This window comes from Vicugna pacos, chromosome 6, assembly GCF_048564905.1.
Source record: "Vicugna pacos chromosome 6, VicPac4, whole genome shotgun sequence".
Taxonomy (NCBI): domain Eukaryota; kingdom Metazoa; phylum Chordata; class Mammalia; order Artiodactyla; family Camelidae; genus Vicugna; species Vicugna pacos.
Genome location: NC_132992.1, coordinates 15,386,901 through 15,404,958, shown reverse-complemented (window position 1 = coordinate 15,404,958; position 18,058 = coordinate 15,386,901). Strand labels below are relative to the sequence as shown.

The window sequence follows — 18,058 nt, the reverse complement described above, 5'->3', positions numbered from 1 at the left end:
GGCCAGTGTTTCATTATTGATGTTCTGTCTGGATGATCTGTCCATTTATGTAAGTAGAGTGTTAAAGTCCACTACTATTATTATGTTACTGTCAATTTCTCCCTTTATATCTGTTCATATTTGCTGTATGTATTAAGGTGCTCCCATGTTGGCTGCATATATACTTAGAATTGTTATGACTTCTTGTTGGATTGATCTCTTGATCATTATGTAATGTCCTCCTTTGTCTCTTGTTACAGTCTTTGTTTTAAAGCCTATTTTGTGTGATCTAAGTACTGCTATCCTGGCTTTCTTTTCCTTCCTCATTTGCATGAAATACCTTTTTCCATCCTCTCACTTTCAGTCTGTGTGTGTCTTTAGATCAAATTAATTTCTTGTAGGCAGCATATATAGAGGTCTTGTTTTGTATCCATTGAGCCATTCTGTGTCTTTTGATTGGCGCAATTAGTCCATTTACATTTAAAGTAATTATTTATAGACATGTACTTATTGCCATTTTGTTAATTGTTTTTGGTTTATGAGGGAGGGATTTGTTCCTTCTTTTGTTCTCTTCCCTTGTGATTTGATGACTATTTTTGGTGTTATGTTTCCTGTGTGTATCTATTATAGATTTTTGATTTGTCTGCTAGTGCTGTTGCTGGGGCTTAGGGAGTGCTGGGGCTGGTGTTGGCTGACTGGTGAGTTCACTAGATCCTTACACAGTTGGCTTCAGGGCCTTGGTGGACCCAAGGCTGTGTCCATCCACTGATGGGTCCATCTATGCCCCAGGGGGGTCCTAGGGCTTGTGTTCACATCCCAGTGGGTTAGGCCAGGTCCTGAGGTTACTACCAACTCACCAGTGGGCAGAGCTGGGTTCTAGAGTATCTTGCTGTGGGGCCTGGAAGTTCTGGAGTTAGTGTCAACCTGCTGGTGGGTGGTGCCAGGGCCCAGGGGATCCTAGGGCTAGTGTTGACCCACTGGTTGGTAGAGATGGGTCCCAGGGTCTCTCGCTGCAGGGCCTCAGGGGTCCTGGAGTTGATGTTGGCCTATAGACCTATAGATGGGCAGGGCCAGGGCCAGGGCCCAGGGGATCCCAGGCTTGGCACCTCTCTGATAGGTGAAGCTGGGTCCAGGGTAGTGACCCCCCCCATTGGTGGGTGGGGCCAAGTACCAGGGTGGCTGGAGGCTCAAGGGTTCCTAGGCAGCCATCCTCCTGGTGGGTGGGACTGTGTCCCTAATCAGCTAGCTACCTAGCTTGGGAGGTTCTAGGACTGATGCCAACTGGCTGGTAGGGATGAGCCAGGTCCTGGCACTAACAAACTAGAGGGAGGTTTCCAAAATGGCACTTACCAGCACCAGTGTCCTTGTGGTAGGATGAACTCTATGTCCCAAGGTGGAGTTCAGTTGCCTCCTGCCTCTCCAGGAGGCTTTCCAAGATCAGTAGTGGGTCTGATCCAGGCTCCTTTCAAATTACTCTTTCTGCCTCCTAGAGTCCTGGAGCATGTGAGATTTTGTGTGCATCCTGTAAGAGTAGAGTCACTATTTCTCTTAGTCCTCTGGTCTCCAGAAAATAAACCCTACTAGCCTTCAAAGCCAAATGTTCTAGAGGCTAAACTTCCCAGTGTGGGACCCCAAGGCTTGGGAGTCCAACATGGGACCCAGATCCCTTGTTTCTTGGGAAGAACCTCTGTAGTTCTAACTACTCTCTATTGGTGGGTCACCTGCCTGGTGATATGCGTCTTGACTATAGTGCATATCTGCCCTTCCTACCTGTCTTATTATGATTCCTTCTTTATATCTTGAGTTGTAAAGACCTTTTCTGATAGCCTTCAGGTCACTTTCATGGATAGTTGCCCTATAAATAATTACAATTTTGGAGTGAATGCTCCTGGAATGAAGTGATCTTCTTACTCCACCATCTTGGCTACTCCCCTCTGTGGTGCTTTTTAAGAAGGTTTTCCAATACCTGAAATCTCAGAAGAGAGTTTCAGGGATGGTGGTTTGTTAAAGAGACCTTGATTGAATAAACTTGTATAATGAGAAAAGAGCAACCATTCAATGCAGTTCCTGGTGCCTGACTGCTCCAAGGATTATATTCCTTCAGTAAGTTTCCAAGACTTGCAATGGCTGTGAAACAGACTTTGACTGGGTTTTATCTAGTAATAAAGTTCTAGACGCTTAACCAGGACTTCTAATTGGATTTCAGGGGCTCTGTGAAATCCCTGAAATGCTGCGCAAAATGCTGTATCTGCTCAATTGCACTTTTATAGGGGAAAGAAGCCATAAATTTCATCAGATTCCAAAAGATTATATTTCTCCCCGAGCTATATGAGATCTTAGGTATCCAATAAAATAGCAATTTCTGGCAACTACAGAAATTTCACGACATAGTTGAATCATTCAGTTGCTGATTCATTCTATCGATTCATCCTATTACTCCACCATTTAATCACTAATGGTTAAGTGCAAGGCACTAAAACTGCCTACACATATTTTGAGCAGTATTTTTTCTTTTTTAATATACGTAAGTTGAGTCTGAAAAGTTAGCAGTGTGTCTCTTATCATCTGGTTCTTCTCTTAATGAGTAGCTTCTTTGAACAGGTTGAATTTTTAGAGTTTTAATTTCCAAGGTAGAATTTTACATAATTCTGAGTAAGCTCCTTATGATTTTCTGACAGCCAGGACCCTCAAGTTTTCTGTTTATATTGATGAAACTTGAAACCAGTGTTAAAAGCATAAGTAAAGAACGTGGTTGTGGCAAAAAAAAAAAAAAAGTCCCAGAGGAAGAGATGCTGGCAAAAACTTCACATATAAGAAACTCTCAGAGATATTTCACAATACTGAAAGCACAAAGTATAAAATATTGAAAGCGGATGCAGATTTCAAAGGAGGACGACAATTCACCAAGGCATAGAAAAGATGCTCCCTCAGTGTCATAAGTTATACAAAGAGAAGGTAGAATGCTCTTGATGAGTTTTTTAACACAGAAAACACTTTGAGAATTGTAATGTTTCTAATGTTTTAAATTACAGTATATTAAAATACTGGTTTTACTATTTTTTCATTTCCATATGCACTTAAAACCTAAGAGCATTTTTAACGTTTCAGCAAAATTTTTAAAGGTCACAGTACAGTTGTATTTCTTTTTCTTGATTTTTAAGATTACCTCGCATAGTTTCAGTTTTCATGGTCATTTTTACTGTCCTGCACTACTGTGAAAAATTAGTATTGCCTGTGTGTCTAAAGTTTTGGTGGGGAAAAGCAGCCTAGTTTCTCATCTTCCTCAAAAGTATATCATAAATATACCCAAAAGAGCACTATTTAAAGATCCAAAAGGATGAGAATTTTTTGAACACTTACAAAGCATCTGCTCTATGTAAGATATTGTTTCCAGCACTTTACAAATATTAAGCCATTCATCCTCACAATAACCCTGTGAGCTAAGTATATGGTACCCATTTTACAGATGGGGAAACTGAGATGTGGTTAAGTATTTTGCCGTAAGGCACTCAACTTGTTTGTTGCTGAGCTGGGATTAGAATCCACATAGTCTGTCTCCAGAGCCCATGCTCTGAACCATGCCATTTGTTGCCTATTATGGGATTCATTCGGTCTCTACATTCAGGGACCTTTCAACCGTTGATATGTTCATTCCCAGGCTATTCAGAATGAGTCCCTTTAAAGGAGTAAGATTTGCAGACCTCTGAATGCCACAGCTGGAGAGACTCTTAAAGATTCCTCTTTGCACATTGGTTTTCCTGTTCAGTAGAACATTCCAATGGGCCACATAGATTGAAAAGAGCCCTTTGAGTTGTGGTACAGAAATGTAGGAAGGTCACTGAACTTTATAGAGGCTACTTATATGTCCCCTGTGCAAGGAATACCCTCCTCTCACTCCCAAACATACATATACACACATATGGCCCTAAAGTGCCATGGGCCTTTGAAAGCCATCTCAAATGCCTGGCTCTCCACGTATTTGTTTGCAGAGTGGTCTCCACTCTCCAGTCACTGGGGCATCCCATGCTGGGCTTGGCACCAAGCTGGGGCTTTGGCCTTCTGATAAACCAGGCTTCTGCTCCCGTGCTGCATGGAACTGCAGGTATCCTGACTAATACCTTAATGCCCCACAACCTCACGGTAAGGAAATGGCAGTCCTACACCCAGAGTCCCTAGTCTGAGCCAGGGCAAAGTCCTCTGGGGACACAGCAAAGCCTGGGTGTCCCAGTGCTTTAAGGTCAGGATGCACTCTGGGCCTCACAGTGCCAGAAGAGGCCCCCAGATGCCCTGGTACAAGCCCTGACCCTCTGCAGGGTGGGGAGGCAGGCACTAGCCTTGCAGAACTGCTGCCTGGCATAGCCAAACCCTACCAAATCCTACCTTGCAACATGGAGATGACCTGTCTAGCAGGAAGAAGACCCAGCCACCCAGGGTTTGAGGGCTGGGTGTCAAGCCTGACCTCCTCCTCCTTATCTCTAGTACACCCGGTCCGTCTCTCTTTCATGCCCCTACTCCCAGAGAAACACGACCCAGCCACCTTAGTTCTCCCTGCTGCACTTTCTGATTTGGGTCCACAGTTTGGGGGCTTCCTGCTGGGGCTCTTGCAAGGAGCAAGATAGATGTGACCTCAGCCTCCAGGGGCTGACAGACAGGGTCTTGACAGAGGGGTTACAGACCTTTATTGAATGGTTCCTCAAGTGAGTAAGAACATCCAGTTGGGGGTAGGGAGGCCTGTGGCTGCAGATTGTTCTGTCTCAGAAAGGGGCTGTAGAATGGAACAGGTGGCCTGGGAGAAATGGGAGCAGGGGGAAGGTGAGCATGATGCTAAGCAGGAAGGATCAGGAAGGAATAGGAAGAAGGCTTGTGACCTGGGGCCCAGAGAGAGAGGGGCAGTGTGGGGTGCACGGGGGCTGGAGATGGTGATAGGGCACACCTGTGCAAAGCCTTGTAGGCGCATTAAAAAGGTTGGAATTTTTCCTAAGAGAAATGAGAAGCCACTGAAGGGCTTTGAGCAAGTGATCAACAAAATCATATCTGCATTTTGAAAATCTAAATCACTCTGGCCGCAGTGGGAAGAATATGACAGGGGGAGGGATATTGGAGGGGATGAAGAGAGACCAGCTGGGAGGCTTCCATAGTTTTTCAGGTAAGAGAGAGAGGTACCGTGGTCTTAGGACATGGAAACAGAGACAGGTTGGACGAGTTCATGAGATAGTTGGTGGTTAAGTTGGCATGACTGTCATGTTTTAAATCCATGTTATAAGGAGAGAGGAAAGGGGTTAAGCATGTCTCCCGAATTTCCAGACTGTGTACCTAGAGGGACGGTGTGCCATTCTCTGAGTTAGGCCCAGTTTTGAGGTGTGGAGGGTTCTTTTAGATTTTAGAAATTTCGAGTTTGAGAAATTGCTGGAACACCCTAGTGGTGATTATGGTCTGTGACTCGGGGGAGAGTTATGAGCTGATATATGGGCTGTGGAGTCTGTATAGGCTGAGAAGGGTGTCTTAAGGGACACCAGCATTTGATGACGGACTAGAGCAGGATAAATCTTATAAGTCTGCACAGAAGGCAAGTGAGGATTGGCCCAAGAGCTGGCGGGAGACTAGAAGAGGCTCATCATGGCTGAGTGCCAGCATTTTTGATAAACAAGGAGGCATGGCTGGGATGCTACAATTATGGAGACAGAGAGGAAGGAGGAAGCTGGAGAATGTCCAAAAGTCATGAGTTTCCAAAACCCGGTTTTTTCTTTAAAAAAAAAATGGTTTTAACTGTTGTTACTGCTGTTTTACAAGAGGAACAAACAACCTGGATGTGGTGAAGAGTATGGACAAGACCTGATGGCTGCAGCATCAGTTTCACTCTCACCTGGGATATTTCACCAAGAGTTCTGTGTGCATTAGGGCTCAATCATAACAATCATCCACTGGGAAAAGTTCAATGTATTATACCACCATTTTAAAGTTGAGGAAACTGAGCCTCAGCATGTCAGAGCAAGTGGTAAAGTGGGAGGTGAGCACCAACCTGTGGGGGCTGAAAAGTCCATGCTCTTAACCCAAACTACACTTTCTGCTTCCTCTCACTACATGCCTGGTTCCCTTCCTGGCTGCTGTGATACCAGCTTTTCCTTGTTTTCCTTCTACACCTCTGGACTCTTCCTCTCTTCTTTGTGGGCTAGCTTCTTTTTCTTCCAAATAAGCAACCCATGCCTACAGTTACCATTTCCTTTATACCCATTTCCCCTTTACTCCTGGCTTCTGCTTTAACTACACTCATAACACCAGTCCCTCAACGGTTACATATGACCTTCCTACAGCCTAATTCATTCCTTTCTCCCTTCCATCTTTGCTCTGATCTCCCTCTATGACTTTGGACCCACTTGGCATTCCTCCTTCTTGTATCTGTTTGCCTGTTGCTGTTGTGATAGGCTTTTCCTTCTCTTCCATGGCTCCTTATTCTTCTGGACCTGTTCCTAGCTCCCCTGAAGTCCCTGAACCCCGAGCATTTCCCAGCCTAAGTGCTTAGCGCTCCTCTTCATACTTCTTTCAAGAATTCATTTTTCCTGACTTCTGTTCTTGCTGCTGTGTAAGTGCCCCACCCTCTGCATACATACAATTCCCTTCTTAGCCTCGTCCTCTTTCCTTAACTCCATATCTGATGCCTTAAGTGCCTAGTTAACATCAGCGCTTAGATGTCTCACCACCACTCCACACTTAAATATCTAAACCCAAATCCACTGACTTCCTGCTAACCTCCTTCCATCCTAGTCTTCTTATACATCATTTTCCCAGTCATTCGACCTCAAAATCTTGGGTTTCTTTTACATACTCCTTCCTCTTACTTTTCTACCCTTATCTGCCCCCTATCCTAGCCTAAACATGTTGTCACAAAGTTTTAAGGATAGTTCTTTAGGATTCCCTAAAAATGTCTTGTCCCTGACTCAAGCATACTTACCTGAATTTCCTTTACCTTCACGCCCATATCTTAATATTTATAATGGACCTTAACCCTACCCTCTGCTCCATCAATGATCAAAGCATATACTCAGTGGTCAGTTAGTTGAAGGCAAATCCATATCTGCCCTCTAGATTTTTGCCAAAAATTACCTTGAATTCTCTAATATTAAATTGTTTTCGAAAGCCTCTATTGGGAAAAAAATCTATTGGGGATTTCTGGCGGACCCTCATTCCACTCTTGGCAGTACCAAGATCTGATGCCTTCAAGGGCTACACAGGTGACACAGTTATGGAGATAGGTGCACTTGTAGTTCATTAGAGAGCCCAGGACTCCTCTCAAAGTATCAGGCATGATGCCAAACAAAACATCTCTCCATGGACCCAACCCAGACTATAGCCTTTACTAAATATCTGAATCAAGTGCCACAACCTTTACGGAGCTGCACACTTGGACCTGGTGTGTGAGTCTTTTTTTGTAGCTTCCTTTGCCTAGTTACTCTCTAGTGCTAGGCCTTAAGCTGACTGTGAGTGACTTTATAAATCAGCCATACACAGTTGATTGCTTCATCTAAAGAGATGTTAAGGACATAAAATCATTCATTTTTGTCCTTCTGAGTTAGATGCATTTAAGTTTTCTTAAATCTCTTACCAAATAAAATGAGGCGTTAATTCTTAAAAGTCATATCCCTCCTGTTTCCTCTCTTAGAAGATGAGTTCCTCAAGGTGGGGGACCTGGGTCTATTTCCTTCTCTACTGTTCCCCACTCCTAGAATCCAGGCCTCTGCATATGCTTGCTGCAAACCTGTTGCCTAAGTTTGCATTGTTTCCACCTTTGTCTAGATTTTATTCCCCATTGTAAGCTCTCCAGGGCCCTTCCTCTCAGACCTTCCCTTTTAGCTTATCCTGCACGCTGCTGCCAGATTGTTTTCCAACTCAGTTTTCATTATATCAATCCACTACTAAAAAGATAAATCCTTTTTTGCTTCCAGATAACTGCAAGACATCTTGCTTATACTTATTTCTTGGCTCTCTCTACCCACACACTGACTCTCTCACTGAACTGCAGACATCCTACCTGGGAGTTCTCATCGTGTCTCCCCAGCGTCACCCAACTCAGCTAGTTCTGCCCCACGAGCCTCCCAGGAGGGGTCTGCTTCCTCTCTCTCCTTCCCTGAGCTTGCTACTACCTGGTATAAATACTCCTCCTCCTTTCCTTTTGACATGGGTCCTGGGATACTCTTGCTTTTGACTGTCAAGTCACTCCATAACTCAAGAGTCATGAAAGCTTTCATTAAAAAAAAAAAACAAAAAACATTTATTAAGGATTCTGAGAAAGGTGCTACATTCAGACATGAGAGGAAAAGTAAAATTCTGAGGAAGGTTCTGTAAGCCAGGATGTGATGTGAGGACCGCAGGTCTCTAGGATGACGATCAGAACTGCCCATGAACTTTCTACATCGAGGAAACACAGGGTATCAGAGCTGGGGGAAAAAAAAAAACCAACCCAGAGATCGTCCAATAGAACAATTCTCTCCTCTGAAAACTGAACACACCACATAAGATCCAGGAAAGTAGGGTCACTTGCCAATAGTCACTTGAAAGTGGAAAAGGTTTACCATGTACATATTCTGTGATCTGATTTCCATGCCCTCGTATTGGGGTCATGACACTTGCAGTTTAGTCAGTTTTCCCAGCAAGATTCCAGGTGAGTCCCTGGGACTTTCTTGTTCTGGAGCAGGAGAGATCATAGAAACAAACAAGGGAAACTCAGAGGGATAAACATTGTGTAGCTGGCCTTCCCCTTTAGGGCGCCCCTGGGAGACCTCAGACACTAGCATTCCAAACATGTAGGGAAGACTACTGACAGTGCATAAAAGGCCAAGACTCCCTCTCTGGTAAGTGCACAGGCTGCCAAAACCCACATTTCACATGAGTACACAGACCCAAAGCTCTTCGGCATAAGGCAGGACTGAAGCTTTCTTACTCATCTTTGAGGTCCCATGACTTCAGTACATGTTTGTGGAAATGCTCCTTTCTTTGCAATAGCTTACTGGCCAACTACCAGCCGGCCTAGCTGCCCTTTTACCTCAGCTTTCATCTGTGCCCCTCTGAGGGTGCCCTCTTGTCCTCCAGATGCCTAATCCATTGTCTTCCCAATAGGCTGTACCTGATATCCTCTCCCAGGAGAGTTTTTTAAAAAGTATAGTCAGCAGTGACAACCTGAAAAGCCTTCAAGATCTTGACTATTAAAGGACTTTCAGGCCATGAGACAAAGGGGTGCATCGAGGTACTAGAACCCTCCATGAGGCCTTGAGAGCCCACTGTACAGGAGATACATGATACCCAAGCCACACTCTTTCCCACTAGCAGGCTGAGCCTATGTCACAGAGGAGGCATCGTTCCCATAGCAGCAGTCATTTCTCTAAGAGGTTTTCTACCGCTTTACTTTTCAACTCTATTTTGTAAGACCTGACATGTTTTCTGGCCTCAGTGGGATTTATCAGTCCAGTTTTGGCTTTTAACCTGAGGTGGGAAAAGGCAGAAGTGACAGTATCACAGGAGCAGAATTTGTGGTGGGGGGCCTGAGTTCAAGTCTCAGCTCTGTGGGTAACCAGCCCTGTAACCTTCTTCATTTCCCCAGCCTCCCTGAGCCCAAGCTGAGGAAGTGAACTCTTTCCACCCCAGGACACTGGGGTGAGGGTTAAAGTGAAATCTCCAGAGCCAGGCACCAGTGGTGCTGGCTGTCATTCTTCAAGCCTTAAAACCTCTCTGGCACATAGAATTGTGTGATTCCCTGACTCTGGGAGAAATAGTGGAAAGTCCTCAAGTGGGGCTGCTTAGGGCAGCCTTGATCACACCAGCCAAAAGATTCAGAGCCATACCTGAGCCTTGGTATCCAAGATTTACTACACCGAGGTCCCAAGTGGCCTTACTGTGGCTCATCTACCTGGATGTGGTGAGTTGTAAGGGCAGCAACAAGCCCACCTCTTGCGCAGAAACCCCAGCTGCCTCTGCAGTGGGTTGCCCGTCATCATCACCACAGCAGAAGCTCCTCCAAGGCAAAGCCTCACATCTCTCTCCTCTCTGAGACCCCTAAGGAGGCTATCACAAGTGCCTGTACCTAGTAAGTGCTAAGTAAATACTGAAGTGGATGAATGAACAGCTGGTAGGATAAGCATTTTAGGCCTGAGGTCATCAAAAAATGATGCATTCACATGTTTCCCTTAACCTATCTCTGATTCTAAATGCCAAATTCCAGCAATGAAATGGCCCACAGCCATCACCCAAATAGTCGGATAACAGCAGCAATACTGGCCTTTCCTTCTGAGCTTATCTGTTGTTTAGTGAACAAACTGTGAGGCCACAGAGATGGCCTAGAGCAAACTAATCTCTGGCGAGGGAGCCACTGGCTGACCCCAACTGCTGGGGTTACTTAACCCCTCTGGACTACCTTTCCTTATCTATAAAATAAGAGGATTGGGCCACATGACCTCTTCTAGCTGTGTGTCTGATGCTCAGCATTCTCCTTTATCTTAGCTTTCCCTCATGGACAGCCCTCCCCAATGCCTTTGCCCTCTTCATCTTCCTTGGTTCTCTCCTTCTGCACCATTGCCTTAGGCCAGACTATGGCACCTGTAGGCTTAGGTACTGAGCTGATCTGGGATGTCAGGGAATCTGGGGTGCAAATGGCCAGGTTTGGCCATCTTCTCTAGCTCGTCTCATTTCCTTAGAGCTCCAGACTCATTCTGAGATTCTAATGAGAGCTGTGGAAACACACTCAGTAATCAGTATGCTTTGAATACAGTACTGGGTTCTGGACCCCCTGAGGCCCATGCACAGACTTCAAATTAACAACTCCTGGCTCAAGTTTCTTTATCCACCTGCCACCTTAGGTTCTGAATGTCCCAGAAGTTTTTCCAGATCAGAACCACCTTCACTGACCAGAAGAGTATGATTTCCAGGTTGTAAATGAGTGAAATTTCTTTTGGGTATTTAACTTTTCACCTGGACCCCAAATCTACAGGTAAAGTCTTGATGATAACATGATAGATTGTGCAGCCAGTGGAACCAGTGAAAGAAAAAAGAATGGGAGCATGTTTGATCTCCCAAATCCCATGTGTGGCCTACTTCACACTGGCATTGTTCATGGCTGCCCTTAGCCTCAGTGGGCATCAAGGCTCACGGGACATCTGGGCTCCCGCCATGGAGGAGCCCATCTCATGGAGAGCACATGCACGTGCGGACTACTGTGTCCACTCCAAAAATTTAATATCTACAACATCACAGCCAGTGTTCTGGGCTCTAGGAATATAGCAACAAACAAAATGAGGTCCCTACTCTCAAGGAGTTAATTTGGACAAAACAGTCACCCATGTTACTAATAATGTAAGTCAAAATACAGGTGTTCAGAGGCATAAACAACTGTAGGATAGAGGAAAAAGTGATTATCCTGGAGAGGTTGGGCATGGCCTAAAGAGCAGCTCTTAGAGGAGGAAGAGTATTTTACAAGGCACCAAATTGAAAGAAAGGCACTGCAGGTTGAGAGAATGAGAAGAGAATTGACAGAGGAAATTCAAAGCTGCTCCTGAACCTCTGCCAGTGTCATGTGCTTTCTGGGGTTCAGATGGACTCCCTATCACTGTGTGCATTTACTGCTACAGCTCTGCCTCAGTTTCATCATCAGAAAAATGAGGGAAATAATAGTGCTTCTCGATATGATAACTATGAGGAGGAAATGAGATAAAGCATGTTGAAGCCTTCCCCGAGTATCTATATCGAGCACATAGTAAGAGTTCAATAAATGGCTATTATTAGCCTTCAGTCTCCAACAAGAGCATAGGTAACAAGGGACAGTCCTGACAAGAGCAGAGCCTCTGGACTGAAGTAGTGTCCTCCAGGGTCACTGAAGAACGGTGTGCTCATGGGCAGGTCATTGTACATCTCTTGGGTACTCTGAAGGGCCAGGGAATGGGGTCGTCTCTGAGCTCACTTGGTGGTCTGGAGGTCAGCAATTCTGTGACCCGGTGTCATGGAGTAACTGGAGAGGATATGAGAGATGCTGAGGTGGGCTGAACAGAACTGTGAAATACTCGGTGTTTGCCTTCAAGACCCCTCCTCACCCACACTTCCTTTTCCATGTTACTCCCCTACACTTCCTGTCCACCCACTTCCTTCTCCCCAGTCAGAGGAAATCATCTCACCAAAATAATTAGTCTCCAGGGGCTAATACTTCAGCTTGTTCTCTCTCCTGGGGTATTCTCAGTTTAACATGCAGTTCCATGGAGGGCAAAAAGACATGTGTGGTGCTCTCTCCATTCTGTGGGAGCCTGCAGGCTAGGAGGAGGAAAAACTAATGAGCATGGTACTGTCGACAAGCACAAAGAGATATTAGCATAGAGATGTGGCCAAAGGAGCCTTCATGGGGAAGGTGAGACTTGTTCTGAGCCTTGGAATGTGGTTGGGTTTTGATGGTGAGGCTTTGGCAATGCTTAAAAGTAGAAATGAGAAAGGTGGTGGGAGATAATGAGACAGAAGGAGCTGGATTCTTGTTGAGAAGCATTAACATCCACTGGTGGAACCGTAAGTAGGGGAGGAGATGATGAGGGAGGATACAGGAGAGGCATTGCTCTCTTACTTGACTCCCTGGTTTCTGACTGGCTTACATACTCTTATGCTAGGAAACCAGCATTATGTGCACTCCTCTACAAGGAGACTAGAGGAAGTTTTGAGAAAACAGAAAATTCTACTAGCTAAAGTATCTGTGTGCAAGCTGATAATAATAGAGGCAGGCAGGCATCTTCACAACTAATTTATGAGCCTTGCAAGAATATTTTAAATTTACATCTAATTTAACTTAGGTCTGGTCAGCAAGAACTAAGTTTGATCAACTGTTCCACCACACTTGGCTTCAGTGTCCTTTTACTGCTTCCCAAATCAAGTCTAGCTTCAGTGGATGAAGAATTGGCCCCATTGAGTTATCTGTATGTGACTTTTATTTTAAAAAGTAGAAACTACTGAGAATTTTGAAAGTTCTCTTTGATTCTAGGATATTCTTGGCTAATATTTCTTTGAACATTGCTTTCCCTCCATTCTCACTATTCTGGCTTCCTAGATCACCAGTGAGACAAAGAATGGGTCTTATGGATTCATCCTTCATGTTTTCTACCTGCTCTTTTCACATTTCCCATCTCTTTTATCTCTGTGCCACATTCTAAGAGAATTCCTTGACTGAATCTTCAAGCCAGCACTTCAGCTGTTATCTATTTGGCTTTTCAGTCCATTCATTCAGATTTTTATTTCAAAAATCAAAGTATTAGTATCCATTATCTGCTCATTTTTTTATGGATGCAATATCTGCTGGTGTATCTGAGGCTATTAATTCAACATATTCTAGAGTCCTATTTTGAATGATCACTAAATCTCTTTCCTTAGGTATAAACTCTTCTATTTATTTGTAGTTGTGTAACAAACTCCTTTCTATGGTTTGGCATTCACCAAATGTTTGGCGAGTCTTAGTTATGTGCTCATTTTTTGTGGCTGAAATTCCTTGTTAGCTGACTAAGGAAGGACCAAGGACCCCGCCGGAGGGAATAGAGGCACACAGAAACGCAAACACATAAAAATGGCTTCTCAGAGAATGGGTGGAACAGAGAACATGGGGGATTTTGGCCAGGCATGAGAATTCTAATAAAATAATCAAAATTTCTACAAGACAGGGTAAATGTTCAAAGAGGCAGTGAGTGACTCTTTAATAAGTGATCAAGACAATTTGAAAAAGGCTCCAAATGGAACTTGGAAGTAAGATGTAATCAGCATTGTTACAGTTTTCATGACACACTGTATTTTTAATGTAATTGTATCATAGCAGGAAATAATTCACTTCACAGCTCTGCCTCATACTGTACGACTTGGGGCAAGTTACTACATCCCTCTGAGCCTTCAGTTTCCTTGCCAGTAAAATGAAAATAATAGAACCTTCCTTGCCTTGAGATAATATTGGTGAAAACTATTTATGTAAACCATGGCAGGCATGATTTTGCTAGAGGCTCCTTCTAACTCTCCTGGACTTGAGGAGCAAAGCAGAAATGAACCATCCAGTGATCCTTGAAGAGGTGAGAGAGAAGCATCTTCAGCCTCATATAAGCACTCCAGGGGTCCCTGTAAGGTCCTGAACAGCCATCACCACTGCACCAGCCACATTCTCCCAAATACTCCACTCCTTCACTGAGGGCCTTCTGTGCTGGGTACCCTACCAGGTGGATGGGCACATGAGGAACATGGCCAACAGGCCCTGTCCTAGACCTCATGACCCAGTAGCAGTAGAGGCAGGCCTTGAAATACTAAGTATAAAAATAAGATGAAGTTTATCAAAGGGAGCACTTTCGGTCCTATGGGAGTATATAACAAAAAACTTCTTCCAGATCCCCCAGATGAGATCAGGTGCCCTCTTAAACAGAGGCTTAAGATGGTAGGTATTTACCAGAGAGAGAGAGAACAGTGTGTACAAAGATTCTGATGGTTAAGAAGACACTGTTCTTACCAAAAGTGGGAAATCTCCCTCTTTCCAAATTATGCAGGCATTATTCCAGTGATTGGGAGCAGACATTATTTGTGCTGAAGGTCTCTGGAAGAGCTGGACTGTAAATTCTCACATGGTTTCTTGACCTGTCAGGGAGTAAAGTGGGGAACCAGACCCATGTACAGGTGGGGTCCCCTGAATTGATTTCCACCGTATCTCATTAATCCACTCAGGACATGGGACACAAAAAGGAATCCCTGTCTCCATAAAAACTCAAAGTAACTCAAAGGAATCTTTACTTAACAGAATATTTGAGAGTAGATTTCATTTTCAGTTTGTATGTTGGCAAGTGGTGGGGAGGGGGACATTCTGGTGTTCCCACTCCTCAGGACTGGCATCAACATCGCTGTTGAAAGTTTGGAAGCCATTAACCCTCTGGATGGAAACCGTCTCTAAGGCCCAAGTTTAGTTGAGACAAAAGTGACTTGCCTGCTATTGATGCCAAGTTATACATAAAAGCTGTTATCAGTGGTTCTAAAAAATCAACCAGGGGATACAGGAGAACTTGAACTTACTAGAACAGGATGTAGGTAATGAGATTACTTCTGGATAAGCACCCTGGAGGTGACAGGTTCTGTAAGGATGGATGAGTAATGTGTTTGTTGAAGAGCTCTTTCTATACTCAGCCTGGTGCTATAGGAAGCAGTCATTTTCTTACACTGTAAGAACCATCCTCCTGAAAATTAGGGCCCCAGAAATGATAAAGTTGCCCAAATAGTTCAGCTGAATTCTGAATGTCATTCTCCAGTTTTATGGGAGCCCTAGCTTTGCTCCCATGGAACCCTGGGTATTCAGAGGTTAATGTTTTCCACCAATAGGTAGTTTATGGGTAAGGCAGTGCTTCTGTATCACCAGGGCAGAATTGGAAGTGGGCATTCCTGAGAGAAAGGTTTCTGTACAGCTTATCAATGAAGAGCATCGGGTCTAAAGATACTGCTTCCCACCCCAACCCCATCCCTGGGAATATCAAAATGGGAAAAAGAAAGATTAAATCTGCAGGCCGCTTAGCTATATAATCCATAGGTCTTATGAAAACTACAAAAGATTCTATTTACTACTAAACCTAGAGAAGATTTAATAACCTGTATTTATGAAGCTCCTATTTCTATAAACATCAGAGGGCAGCCAATGGTTCTTCAGCTCAAGTCTGTGACCTACGGATTTGGGAATTGGTGTATACATGGAAAGAAGATGAACACCTTGACAACCCACCTTGTAAGTCCAGCAGGTGAGGCGTGGCAGGAAGGGCCACCCCAAATCATTCTGAACTCACCTCTAAACATTCTAATCCAGTAAAGGTCATAGTCTTTGGCTTATATGGTAGATCCCCAATATACCATTTAATGGACCTGTAACCTTTGGTTGGGCAAGTTACTTAACCTCCCTGAGCCTCAGGTCCCATAGCTGTGTAACAGAGGTAGCACCCACCACCCATAGTGAGGGTGAGGATTTTAGAGTTCATTTCCTTAAAGTGCTGGGTACAAGGGCTAACACCTATTTATTCCTCAACCATTGAAAGCTAACCTAAGCAGTAAAATGAACACCTTCCAAAAGACAAAGATGTCAAGAAGGGGAAAAATATTTCACTAAGAACTGTTTTTTGAAGAAAGAGGTATAGTCAGGTAGCTTGGCCTTGGAGATGAGCGGTGGGCAGTGTGTGGAGAATCATGGATTGGTTTACCCATGACAGTCCCAGTTCATGCCTATTTTCCCAGCACCATTATTACTAGCACCCCCTTTACTCTCAAAAGTTCTCCCTTTGAATAATAAACTTTATGGCCACCTTAATTTTATGTGAGTTTCAAGTGCGCTTTCAGCAGCAGCCACTCCTTTCTTTCTGTCTGCACCATCAAAACTACGGTGGTTGCAGCTATTAATCATTATAATGGCTACCTTTTATAGAATGCTAAGCTTTATTATATCTAAACCTCACAACCAGTCCCGTAAAGATTTTATTCATATATCCATTTACAGGTGTGGCTTGAAGAGATTAATTGCCCAAGAGTATAGCTTTCACCAAGTGTAGAACTTGGGGTGATAGCCTTAACTTACTATACTTTGGGGCAGGCCTCTGTGTACCTTTCAGTCTGGAGCACGGCAGAGTAGGTGGTGACTCTTAAGAATGAAGAGAACCTCTCTGAACTTTTTTCTTTGTAATAATATTGGTCTCTGACCTCCAGGGCCTGGAAGGGGTACAGCTCAAAGGACTGTTGGCTCTTGACTTGTTAACCAGTAGAAATTTTGCCTCCAGGCTGTGGTGTAGGGAATCCAAGCAGGCCTTGATTTCTTGGACCCTGTGCTCCATTACCTGAGCCCAGGGCATGAGATCAGTCCTACATGGCACCATTTCATTGCCATATTTTCCTCAGGGTATTATTCCAAAGTGCCCAACCATGAAAAAACAGCAGCAACACGTGAAGGTCAAGTCCTCTTTCTCTGACCTTTCCTGGTGTCTTTTAGAGTATATTAACTCTCAATTTACGGATTCTAATACTACTTGTGGATCCCAAGAGGCATTTTCCTTGTGCATATGTGATACACAAGCATGTGTGATCGTAATATTAACTAACACTTACTGAGCACTTACTGTGTGCCAGGCACTGTTCTAAGCACTTTGTATGTAATAATCTCATTTAATCTGTAGATCAAGTCTAGGAGGTAGCTACTATCAACAGTGAAGTCCAGAATCTAGCAGCAGCTTACCCAAATTGACTTAGTACTGAGTGGCAGAACAGGGCTCAGATCCAGGCTATATGGCTCAGAAGCATGCTCTTATCCCCTCTGCTGCCCCTTGCAATTTCTTCTCTGTCCTCTCCTTTGTACTAGGTAGCTAACATTTCACAATCTACCTATTTCCAAAGGACTGAAGGCTCCTCAAGCAAACTAGGTAGGCATCTAGGGCCATGCCAGGGGATGGGACTATGTATCCCTCCTTTTCGCTAGGACTGCATGCTTTCCAAATCACTGTCTCTTCTTTGCAAAGCTTTCCAGGTCTCCCCACCCAGCCTACCATCACCTTTCTCACCTTGGCTTTCCTTTATTTCCCACAACCGTAGTCACCTCTTGGTATACATCTTTGGTGACATTTTTAGCATGTCTTTATCCTAATGTAACCCAGGTGCTTTTAAGCATGTGGCTTGACTCACACATTAGACTGTAAACTATCTCTCCTCCAGCCCTCTCCCAGCTGGACCCCTATTAGTCTATGCAGCACATTTGTGTGATATAGTAAAAAGCCTTTGCCTCTGGGAGGATAAACTTTGGAAAAGGTACCCCTTCAGTGGAATTTGGACTGGATTCCAGGCCCTCCTGCCCCCAGTACCCTACACTCCTTCTCCACTCCATCCTCCACCATCTTCCACCCCATGCCAGTCTCCCTATGTCTGACAAAAGGGCTAAAAAGGAGGTGAACATCTGTTAGCTGCATGTAATTTTAAGGTAGGGCCTGTTGAAATTGTTACAGATATTTACAAAAACATTTAAAATATAAATCTGATTTATTCAGTTAAAAGAGTTTAAATCCCCCCAAAAAAGAGAGCCAGCTTAAAT

At 44.2% G+C, this 18,058-nt stretch overlaps 2 protein-coding genes across 8 annotated transcripts in view; one reads left to right on the top strand and one right to left on the bottom strand.

Annotated features, from left to right (window-relative positions):
• LOC102526537 (aromatase) overlaps positions 1 to 17,285 on the bottom strand; it is a 50,140-nt gene extending 32,855 nt beyond the window's left edge. The window contains exons 1-2 of one of the 5 annotated variants that reach the window (XM_072962444.1): positions 12,132 to 17,285; positions 8,547 to 8,659 (exon numbers count right to left, since the gene is read on the bottom strand). The gene's annotated coding sequence lies outside the window, so the exon portion shown is untranslated. The other 4 variants (XM_072962442.1, XM_072962443.1, XM_072962441.1 and 1 more) reach the window with 4 other exon arrangements.
• GLDN (gliomedin) overlaps positions 1 to 18,058 on the top strand; it is a 293,878-nt gene that overhangs the window by 139,838 nt on the left and 135,982 nt on the right. The window lies entirely within an intron of this gene.